General features: G+C 40.4%; 1 non-coding gene across 1 annotated transcript; it reads right to left on the reverse strand.

The window, feature by feature from the left end:
• Window positions 1-4,018: 4,018 nt before the first annotated feature.
• On the reverse strand, window positions 4,019-4,090 carry Trnas-gga. Its single transcript has one exon. It is a non-coding gene; the product is annotated as a tRNA-Ser (tRNA).
• Between the last annotated feature and the right edge of the window lie 5,723 nt (window positions 4,091-9,813).

The raw sequence follows: 9,813 nt of genomic DNA on the forward strand, positions 1-9,813 counted from the left end.
ACGCATAAAAGATATTTTCAAATATAATTCCGACCGAAAGAAAAAATACTATGGCCGGCTTGAATAAGTTCGAATTCACTTTAAAATATTTTAATGAAACTGCTACATAAATAGCTAATTTTATGTTTGCAAATTCGGTGTGAATAACAAGATCTTAGCGTTAAATATAAAATGTGCCCAGGAAGCTCTTGACGAGGGATATAGTCACTTGGTGTATAGAATGATAAGTCTATATATAGCTGAAAAACCCACGAGCTTCGACGGAAGATTCTACGGCGCTTGATGATATGGAAGATGAGGATCTTCTCAACGCAATGGATATATCGTTTCCTGGCCAATTATCACGACATGCATGCCATTTACAGGAAGGAAATAACCACAACGTGGTCGCATGGGCCACGCAGAATCATGGATACGTCACCTATCGCTGTCTATCATTTGTAGTAGCAGGGCTAATTCACTCCCATCACAGCTCTCGACAAGCAAAATTTATTTTAAGTATCATATTTCTTCACCATAAATGAAAAATTTGCTCCCTCTTCTTTTTTATCACCGACAGAGAACTGCCTTGGATATGTCAGCATAACCTCTCAGCTTGTCAAGAGAAAGTATCATTTAAGGGATGAGAACTTGTTGTTTAACTATAGGTATGGATGCCCTGGAGAACGCCGTCATAGGAGCACGCCGTCATAGGAGCACACTGGCGCTATTTTATACCATAAGAGAGCAAAATTAGGAAGGTAACAAGATCCATTACTGCTTTTCATTGGAGACGTTTCTTGGAAATCATTTGAATAGGGATTTTTACTTTAAATGAATAGAAAAATGCATGCTTAATGTTAACTGAATTTAATAAAAAATGAAGTTATTCTGAGAACACTCGATTGAATTTATATATTCCATGTCAATTTTTGATGAAATTTCAAGATAAAAGGTATAGTATATCATGGAAGACTTGACTTGACTTTAGTTTATTTAACCGGGGTTGGGTGTGGCCAGATGACCCCATCTTCCCCAAACCCAGGGCACGTTGTACAGAGCTTCATGGCATGACAAAGGGGTGGCTCGCAGGCCGGTAAAATGTCTGGCTTACAATAATAATTTTGATTTCAGTTCATTTCTGGATCACCCGGCGATTAGCAGTCAAGCCTTTCGGGCAACGTGGTGTTGCCATCGCCGGAAAACCCAAGTTTTGGGCATATGTGAATAGGAGGCATTAATGAATCAATAAATAAATAGAGACATGATTGGTCACGACACTTTTGCCATTACGAGTCATCAATTCCAAATAAAAGAGTAAGTAGGTGCAGATAAAAATGGTAAACTAAACACCAAATTATACTTATTAAACACCAGTGATATATATAGAGACGAAAAAACATTTCAATATCATACTGCACTATCAAACTTCGAGGCACGATCAATTAGGTTTATGTAATTTGTAATACTCCGCGTCAAGTGAATGAAAACATGCCAGAATATCTGCTGGCTCTTTGCGTGGACTGATTAATACGATGCAATGCAAATACAAAAACGATCCCCAGGCTTTCAATGTGTATTCAGGCTTAATGAAATAATTTTCCTACGATGGAGACATAAACTAGTATTCAATAGACTCAACGGTCCTTATTTAAACGCTTCATGGAATGAAATGTTAGTGCAACGGACGGTTTTTCTTACAGCCGAAAGAAAAAGCGTCCGACCACGAAGCTTAGGTCCGAATAGCCCTTCTACACAAGATATGTCAACTACGCTGCTCAATGTTAATAAAGACTTCCCTTACCTGATTATTGCATTTCACCACTGCGGGAAACTAGCACATGATTAATTCAATGAAACTAGCACATGATTAATTCAATGAAACTAGCACATGATTAATTCAATGGTAGTGACATGAAAGGAATATTTTCAAAAATAATATCCTGGCAATAAATTATTCGATATCATTGCATTATAAATTAATAAAATTCATGTATTAGCATATATTAAACCAAATATATCACTAGGATTACTGACTGCTGATATTTATTAGCACCCGTATCAAACGAGATGAGGAAAATATCGATTTCGTATCCATTCCAAGTAATATAACTGTACTGATAAGCACATAAATGGGTCATCGACCTTGAGAGAGCGAAGGGAAAACAAAGATTTCTTCAAACACAGAAGCAACCATCGGTAAGCAGTAAGATCATTCTCGACTATTCGCGTGGAAGGTTGAATATAAACTGTTGAATCCGATATTTGTGTAAGGTTCTGATTAGGAATGATTTTTTTTCCAAGCAAGGTTCGAACCCGGAACGCGGAATTCACTGCACAAAGGGAGGGATAGGTCGAGTGGAGTGATATATAGAAGAGAACGAAGAACAGTTGCGATTCAGGGAGGAGCATGGAGGAAGAAAGAATAAGAAGAGGTTGAAGAGGAAAAGAAAAAAAAACCCGATCGATCCTGAGATGAGAATTCCAGAAAATTCCCACACCCACCGTCCCAGACCGCAAGTGTCCAGTTCAATGTGTTTTTTGAAAGAGCGAACACTTCCGAGCGGAGCAGACGAAAGGAGACGGCTTTGAATGGGACCGTGGCCAAAAAAATGCGAGCCCCGTAAAAGAGGAGAGCCGTGTGTGCTGGAATAGGGAGGAGGAGGATGGCAAGGAGAGGGGAAGCAATCGGAAAAGATGGGAAGGAGCGGAGTGAAGAACCTTTTTGAAAAGAACTCTGTTAGCGTCGAAGCAATCAAGGCAGAAAAGAATCAATTTTCCTGCTTCCATACCCGGGCGCTTTCTGCACATATGCTTCTCATTAACTTGTGCTCCCTCACACTCGTGATTCTCCGACACTCTCCTTCTCTCGAGACCGGCACGAAGAATTCGCACGACTCGCTGTCACTCTCTTCCTAGCGAGCCAGAACGAAAGCGAGACGCATGGAAGTGTCGGTAGGTGGAATTAGCAACAAGGGAGATTTCATGGAGCATCGCTGGTGACTGCCCACTAATTCAATGTTATTAGAAGCGCGCAGACTTGATTGTGAAGTTCAACGAATCCCTCCTCTACCGCCGGCACCACGGTGAAAAAGGAGGCGAGAGACTGCTGAAGTAATCAATATACTTCACACTAATAGGAGAGGTTTGATGAATGGCTACCGCTAGTTTGAACTGATGTTTATATGAAGCCTTGATGCTTTTCCAGCCTATAATCGTGGGAACATCTCACGGTTTTCATTACGGGAAACATGGGTTCTTTGACGCGGTTCGAACACGAGATAAGTTCCTTGATTTCGTATCACACCCGGCTTCATGACACCCAGTTTAAAATATTTAGCAGGTTTAAATACGAGGTAGACTGCTCAGTCCTAAACATTAAATCTGAAAACCAACTAATGCCACCAAAATTTGATTTATTAACGGATCTGATTGTATTCCTTTAATTTTAAATTAATGTAAATTACACGAAATATCTATCGCATTGTCTCTGTAATTTCCAAATTCATCTACATTATATTAAGGTGTCATTGAATGGAGCGAAACCATATAAATTTATTCAATAAAATTAATTGACGAGCAATTATGATTTAATACCCAGAAAGCTTTTCTCGCCTAACGGCCCCGTAGCTTCAACGGTCCCTCCATTTTGTGTATTTAGAAGTTAAAGAAAAAACTGACCCAAAATGATAATTTAATACCCAAGCATGATCACACGAGTAATCACAGGTGAATCAAATGTAACAGAAGTAAAATCTCCAAGAAAGTAAAGTGCATGTCAATACTATATAGTATCTGAGTATCAATGGATGGAAAAAACGTACAGATTTAAAGCCCTGTTTGCAAAAGATGATGGCACTAAGTGCTCTCTCCACAACTTCCCTTCGAATGAGAGACTAAATGTATTTCTACTTGGTTATTCTTTCTCACGAAAATGCTTCATCCGATTTCAGAGCAACGTATTATCTTCCAACCCTCTTGCTACGAAGGACTTACACTCAAATACACCAAAGGATGAAGTTCGCCATGAAAAAATATTTGACTTAGCCGGGATTCGAACCCGGATCTCCCGATTTCCGGTCAGGCGTGCTACCAGTTACACCACCAAATCATTTTCTCAGAGCAAACTTCGTTTACGCTCGCCTCAACTGCGCATTTGAAAAAAATAACTGATCCAGCGGATACATTGCCAGCGTACTCGGAATCAATGTGCTTGCTTAATTTCAAAAGCTGAATTTGAAACTTAAATTAAGAAAATGTTCACGCCGGCTAAATCGTATTTCCTGGACAAGTCTGGGTCAAAATTTCATCTAGAACATATTTTTTGTTATGGTACAATATAAACAGTATTACGATGTTTACAGAGGCAATTGCCTGTTGGAGGGTGGTTCCTCCAACCCCCGAATGAGTTACACAAGGCATATTAAAAAGGGTGTAAAAAAGAAGAAATGCGTCTATATGAAAAGGCAAGCGGATCTGAGAGAGTAATGGAGAGCTGCGTCCAACCAATATTAGGATTGTTAGCTAATGATGATGATGAAGGAACAATAAATATACTATTATTATTAGTATCAACCTATTTATAAGATACGCCCATCGAAAATCTCGCACTACCCGAAGGAATGCAATGAACCTTCCCGCGACCTTAACCCCATCCCAATCATCCATTTAGAGGTGAGGGGAGGGGGGCGAAGGGAAGGCAATCTTGGTGGCTGCCTCGTATACTCTGTTACGCACACGTCCACACGCTCACAAAAGGGCGACGAAAGAAGAAACGATGCTCAACTTTTTTTCTCTCTCTCTCCTTCCCTCCCTCCCTCTATGGACGTATTCCGAAACCGCGAAGGACCTCCCCACAGACGGACACGGAGATTTTTATAAGGCCGCGAAAATGCTTCCTGGATCCCTAACGGTACATATACAGGCGCTCTCTCCCTCTGCTCTCGCTAAACAAGTCTCCTGGACCCGGGGTCGTCGCCAGCCTCTCACCCCACCTTCTACGGTCGCTCCCTCCTCCTCCTCCTAAGCAGCAAGCGTCCGTCCTTCCCAACGAGAAACGGGCCACACTTGAAAACCGAGTGAGCGGGATGGGTTGCTGGGAAAAGTGGTCGGAGTGTGGAGCTCTCCGTTGTGGATGGACCTCGTTCCACGCTCTAAAATAAGAATGGTCAGTCCACCTTCTGCAAAACTGCCGCTTTTCCCGGGTCACTCCTTCGATCGGGTAACTCAGCAGTCTCCCAACCACGACGAGTCAGGTGCGGCCCTCACGGCACTCTCCTCAGGCCCCTAGAGGCCCCTTTATCAAGTGAAACAATACGGAAACTTATGTGTATCCTGCCGAGATCAGCCGCCGCTTTCGAACACGTAATGTTTCTGTGAATTAAACCTTAAGTCAATAAACGATTTTAAAAATCTATGCTTCATTTTTTTGCTTCAAAACTTCTGTTTTAAATGTGATCCTTGGGCTGAAAATTTTGGAGACACCAAATACAAACTGTGGATGCATTATTAGAGCAAAATGTCTGGTCTCAAACATAACGACCTCTTCATGATTATAGGAACAGAAGAAATAATAACTTTGCTATTTCCCCATGGTAATCTGTCATGTGGATTTATCATAGTAATCATTACCATGTGGAATGGCAAAGTTATTATTCCTATGCTATTTTTCGTCAAAACTGCTACGGGCGTACAGACAATGTTATCCAGATATTAAGCGAATTAGGCTGTGAGCCACAGGCGACTCGGAGGCTGCGCGCTAGGCTTAGATTGCTTGAACAATTGAGAATGGATATCTTTAAGAGCGACACAGAGAACATAATATTGGAGCCACACTATATTTCCAGGTACGATAGAAGCGATAAATTAAGAGAGATGTTTTGCCGAACGGATAGATATGGGAATTCGTTTTTCCCCTGAACCATAAAGGACTTTAATAAACGCTAGTCCCAACTTCGTTAGAGCGCTTCATTTATTTTAGCTGTAAACGGCTGGTGTCCTAACACCCCCTGCCACACGCCTTTTAGGCGGCTTGTAGGGTATTGTGTAGATGTAGATGTAGATTCCTTTTATTCCTACGATCATGGATTTCCACCAAGTTACGCCCGCTACTATTAATTATCTTCATGATTAGTCATGAGGAGCTTTCTTTGAAATAGTAGCTTCACACGACTCGTGAGTCGCGCTCCGCATGCAAACGCCGAAACAAATAGCACAAAGCTGTGTCATGGACCCCGAGTGAGCATATAAACAGTGTGAACAGCATCAACAGTAATTTTATAAATGGACTACATATCTATTCCGTATAGGATGGAAGGATTTAAAACTCATCCATTCTCAGACGAAATAATCGATTGCTTTTTATACTAATTTTTATACTCCAATCATCTTTAAACTTTCCCAAAATTTATTGAAACCGAGAAATTATTTTAAAAGCCATTGGGCACTGCTTTGATCCCCAATTACTCATTTTCAGAAGAAGTGCCTACCTACCAGGCTCAACGACTAACCCTCCAAACCCGAGATTCTCTCACCACCAAATAGATGACAGTCGCCACTCCCAAAACTAGCTACATGTATTTCTCTAGGTTTCTACTTGTAGCAGGTTCCACTCTTCGCCCTGTTTCCAGTATCAACATCACTAATTTATAATATTACTTTAAATTCCGTAACCGCGTCATACATAAACTTACCAGCCCCCCTGGTATTTTCATCGCACTAAGTAAATATTACTTGGGACCCCTGTAACTAAAAAATAACTGCATACCGTTCGCTTTTTCAGTCAAATTTACAATGAGAGTCACTTCTTCCAGGCAAGTAGATAATTTTAATTCTCTTTGAAGTAATCAGATTGTTGAACTATAATTGAACTATGAAAAATGCAGTCACTGCAATAAAAGGCTGGAGATTAAACGCCTATAATCTTCGCTAGAATAACTTGTATCCATACAACTAATATCCATCCGATACCACCAGATCCTCATTTCAGGTTCAATAATATCTGACATCAGTAAATTAATTTAATTTTCTACTGTCGAAAATAATACGATTGAAAATTAGTTCACCATATCTGAGGGAGAAATTTAGAGATATATGAACCGGATCTACATATTAAAATAGTCAAAGGACCCGACTCATGTTTCGGAGACTAAGTTCCCATGCCCAGGGGTGTAAATAATTTCTATCAAATATTCAGGAGATACAAGCGGCGGACTTCCGTCAAAGCCCCACAACTTTGGCAAAGTATCAACGCCTTGCGGTGAGAATCTTTGCACTTGAACTGTATCTTAAGTGAAAGGAAAACATTTTTTAACCTCAGGGGACGCTAAGAGTTCACAAACTCGCCAGACGACCTCTCGTCAAGTCTCTTTCATTTGCATGAAATTTACGCGAACGGTAAATAAAACTGTATTGCGAGGTATCAAGTTAATGCAAATGAGGAAAACCACACCTGTTACGAGACGGAAAAGATGGACGTTCGAGACCATTTATTACCCGCATAAACAGGTGCGTTTAGCACCCTCAAAGGAATCTTTTTAACCAGGGAGGAGTTGCCTGAGAACATGAGTGATAGTATATTTAAAAATCAAAATTTGATGACAAAAATATGCAACACCTGATATATTTACATAGCTGTATCAAAATTCATCTCTTAATATCACGCGCGGTTCATTAGAAATGCAATGAAATGCGACCAAGTAAGCACATACTTCAAGACACATTTCATTCGCGTAATCAGCAAAAAATGAGTAAGTAATGTACAAATACAATGCTACCTTATTTTTATTAGCTCCAGCACTGAAAGTAATGGTCTCAAACTGACAAACTACAGCGGAGCTCTTTTCAAAACTTGCAAATTTCTCTCCTTAACGGCGTTTCGTCGCACAGCCTCTCAAAATGTCTTATTGCAAAGATACACTACATAAACTGATACATTATATAATACCTACTTGTAAGGAGCATTCCTACACAGTGTTTAATGGTGCTAAGTGAAGTGGTCAAGCAGGTTGCAAGGATTATGACAGATTTGGCGGTGACATGCGTCTGTAACAGGCAGTAACTGAAGCTGAAAACGCAGGACGTGTGATAATGGTAGTAATTTTTGTTTCGCATTTAAAACTAAAATGGCATACGTGAGGGAGGAGGAGGAGATAATTGCCTATCAGGAAAATTTTCCTCGAATATAATAGGGAGTACGTTGAATAGAGATCTGTGAAAGATATACAGCTTACAATTTTGGATGAGAGGAACTCGCTTAAATATCCCTCATTCATTAATTCAACCCGAATGTTGATGTGGATAGATGAGGATACATCACACCCGGTTATAGCCAGTAGTGCATGATAATTGATAATTACACATTCGGGGTAGGAGAGCCACCCTTGCGTCTCTTCGATGATTTTACATTGGGGTGTCCGAAGGTTTAACACAGAATTTCAGCGCAGGTCTCTCGATCAGCGGCCAAGTACTCTACCCACAAAGCTACCACGCTCCCTCTACCTTCAGTTTTATGCACTACGGATAGATATAGGAATGAAGACATTATTTAAATATAGCATATAGCATGAAAAAGAATCTACTAACAATTAATAAAAATCAACTCTGGCTGGAAGGTAATTCGTGACCCTAAAATTCTATTGTTGAGAAAAGAAATTAGGGTGAACGAGGGAAAGATTCGAAGCAACACAATGTGTAAAAAAAGATCTGATGCTTTCCCGGTGTATGCTGATAGTGAAGGCTTTTCGGGTGCTCCACTGGGTAATGAATGTCGTGGAAAATGTGAATATCATCTCTCGAGAGAAGAAATATTGGGAAAGTATTACGAAGGAGGCCATAGAGATCCGGCTAATGGACAAGAACTTCAATAGACATGGTGGTTACTCTCAGTAGCATCTGGAAACCCGTATTGCATAGAATCTGATTGGCTAGTACCAAGGAACAAGCAGAAGGAACCTGAGATTCCGGCACCGCTATATGAGACGAACATTTTCCGAGAAACGACATTCAGCCCTGAGGATGGAGTACGACTCGTACCCCGAAACGTTGGCAGCCATGGAGGAGATTACCCGGTGGATCACCCGAACAGCCTTCACTACCAACACAATTTATAGATTTTTCTGTTTGGAGGGATCACTGCAGAGGCATCCCAAAAAAATTATTATAAATATTTGGTGCCGCCGGGGTTAAATTATGAATGTCATTTGGGCCACTATAATAATTAGAGAGGATAGAAGAAACGATAGAGGATAAAAACACAAGTTGTCCTCTAGAGGGGAAAGGATCCAGGTGGATTTAATACGCCCAAAGGAACAATTCCTTTATGATATTGGTAATTAAAACGAAAATACAGGGAAAGATTTCTATATAAACCGAGCAAGAACACGTATTGCCAGAAAAACGAAGTAGAATAGTTATGCACAAGACCCAAAGGAGTAGAGTGTTGTCGGCCGAGAACTGGAAAGGACGAAGTGATACCCGTGGTTTATCAAAGAACTTGATAATGTATGATTAAAAATACAGATAATTAGAGACTTGGAATTTCAATACTACCTCAGCGGCAATGAACAAAAAAACCCAAAGGATCACACACTTCATAGTGAATCAAGAGCTTTGACATCTAATATTTTCTGACCATGAGGCAGGATAATATTCTACGATTTGTCATCCCCAACATTGACGGCGACTTGAAATTAAATACAGCAATATTCAGGTGTAGCAGGAAGATTATGATGGCATAATGGGTACGTTTTTGAGCAATACAAATGCATTCTACACACTGAAACTAACAGATATGAATGAGCAGATTAATAATAGTTGTTAGCCTCGTGGCATCGT

The sequence above is a fragment of the Ischnura elegans genome, chromosome 5, assembly GCF_921293095.1.
Source record: "Ischnura elegans chromosome 5, ioIscEleg1.1, whole genome shotgun sequence".
Taxonomy (NCBI): Eukaryota; Metazoa; Arthropoda; class Insecta; order Odonata; family Coenagrionidae; genus Ischnura; species Ischnura elegans.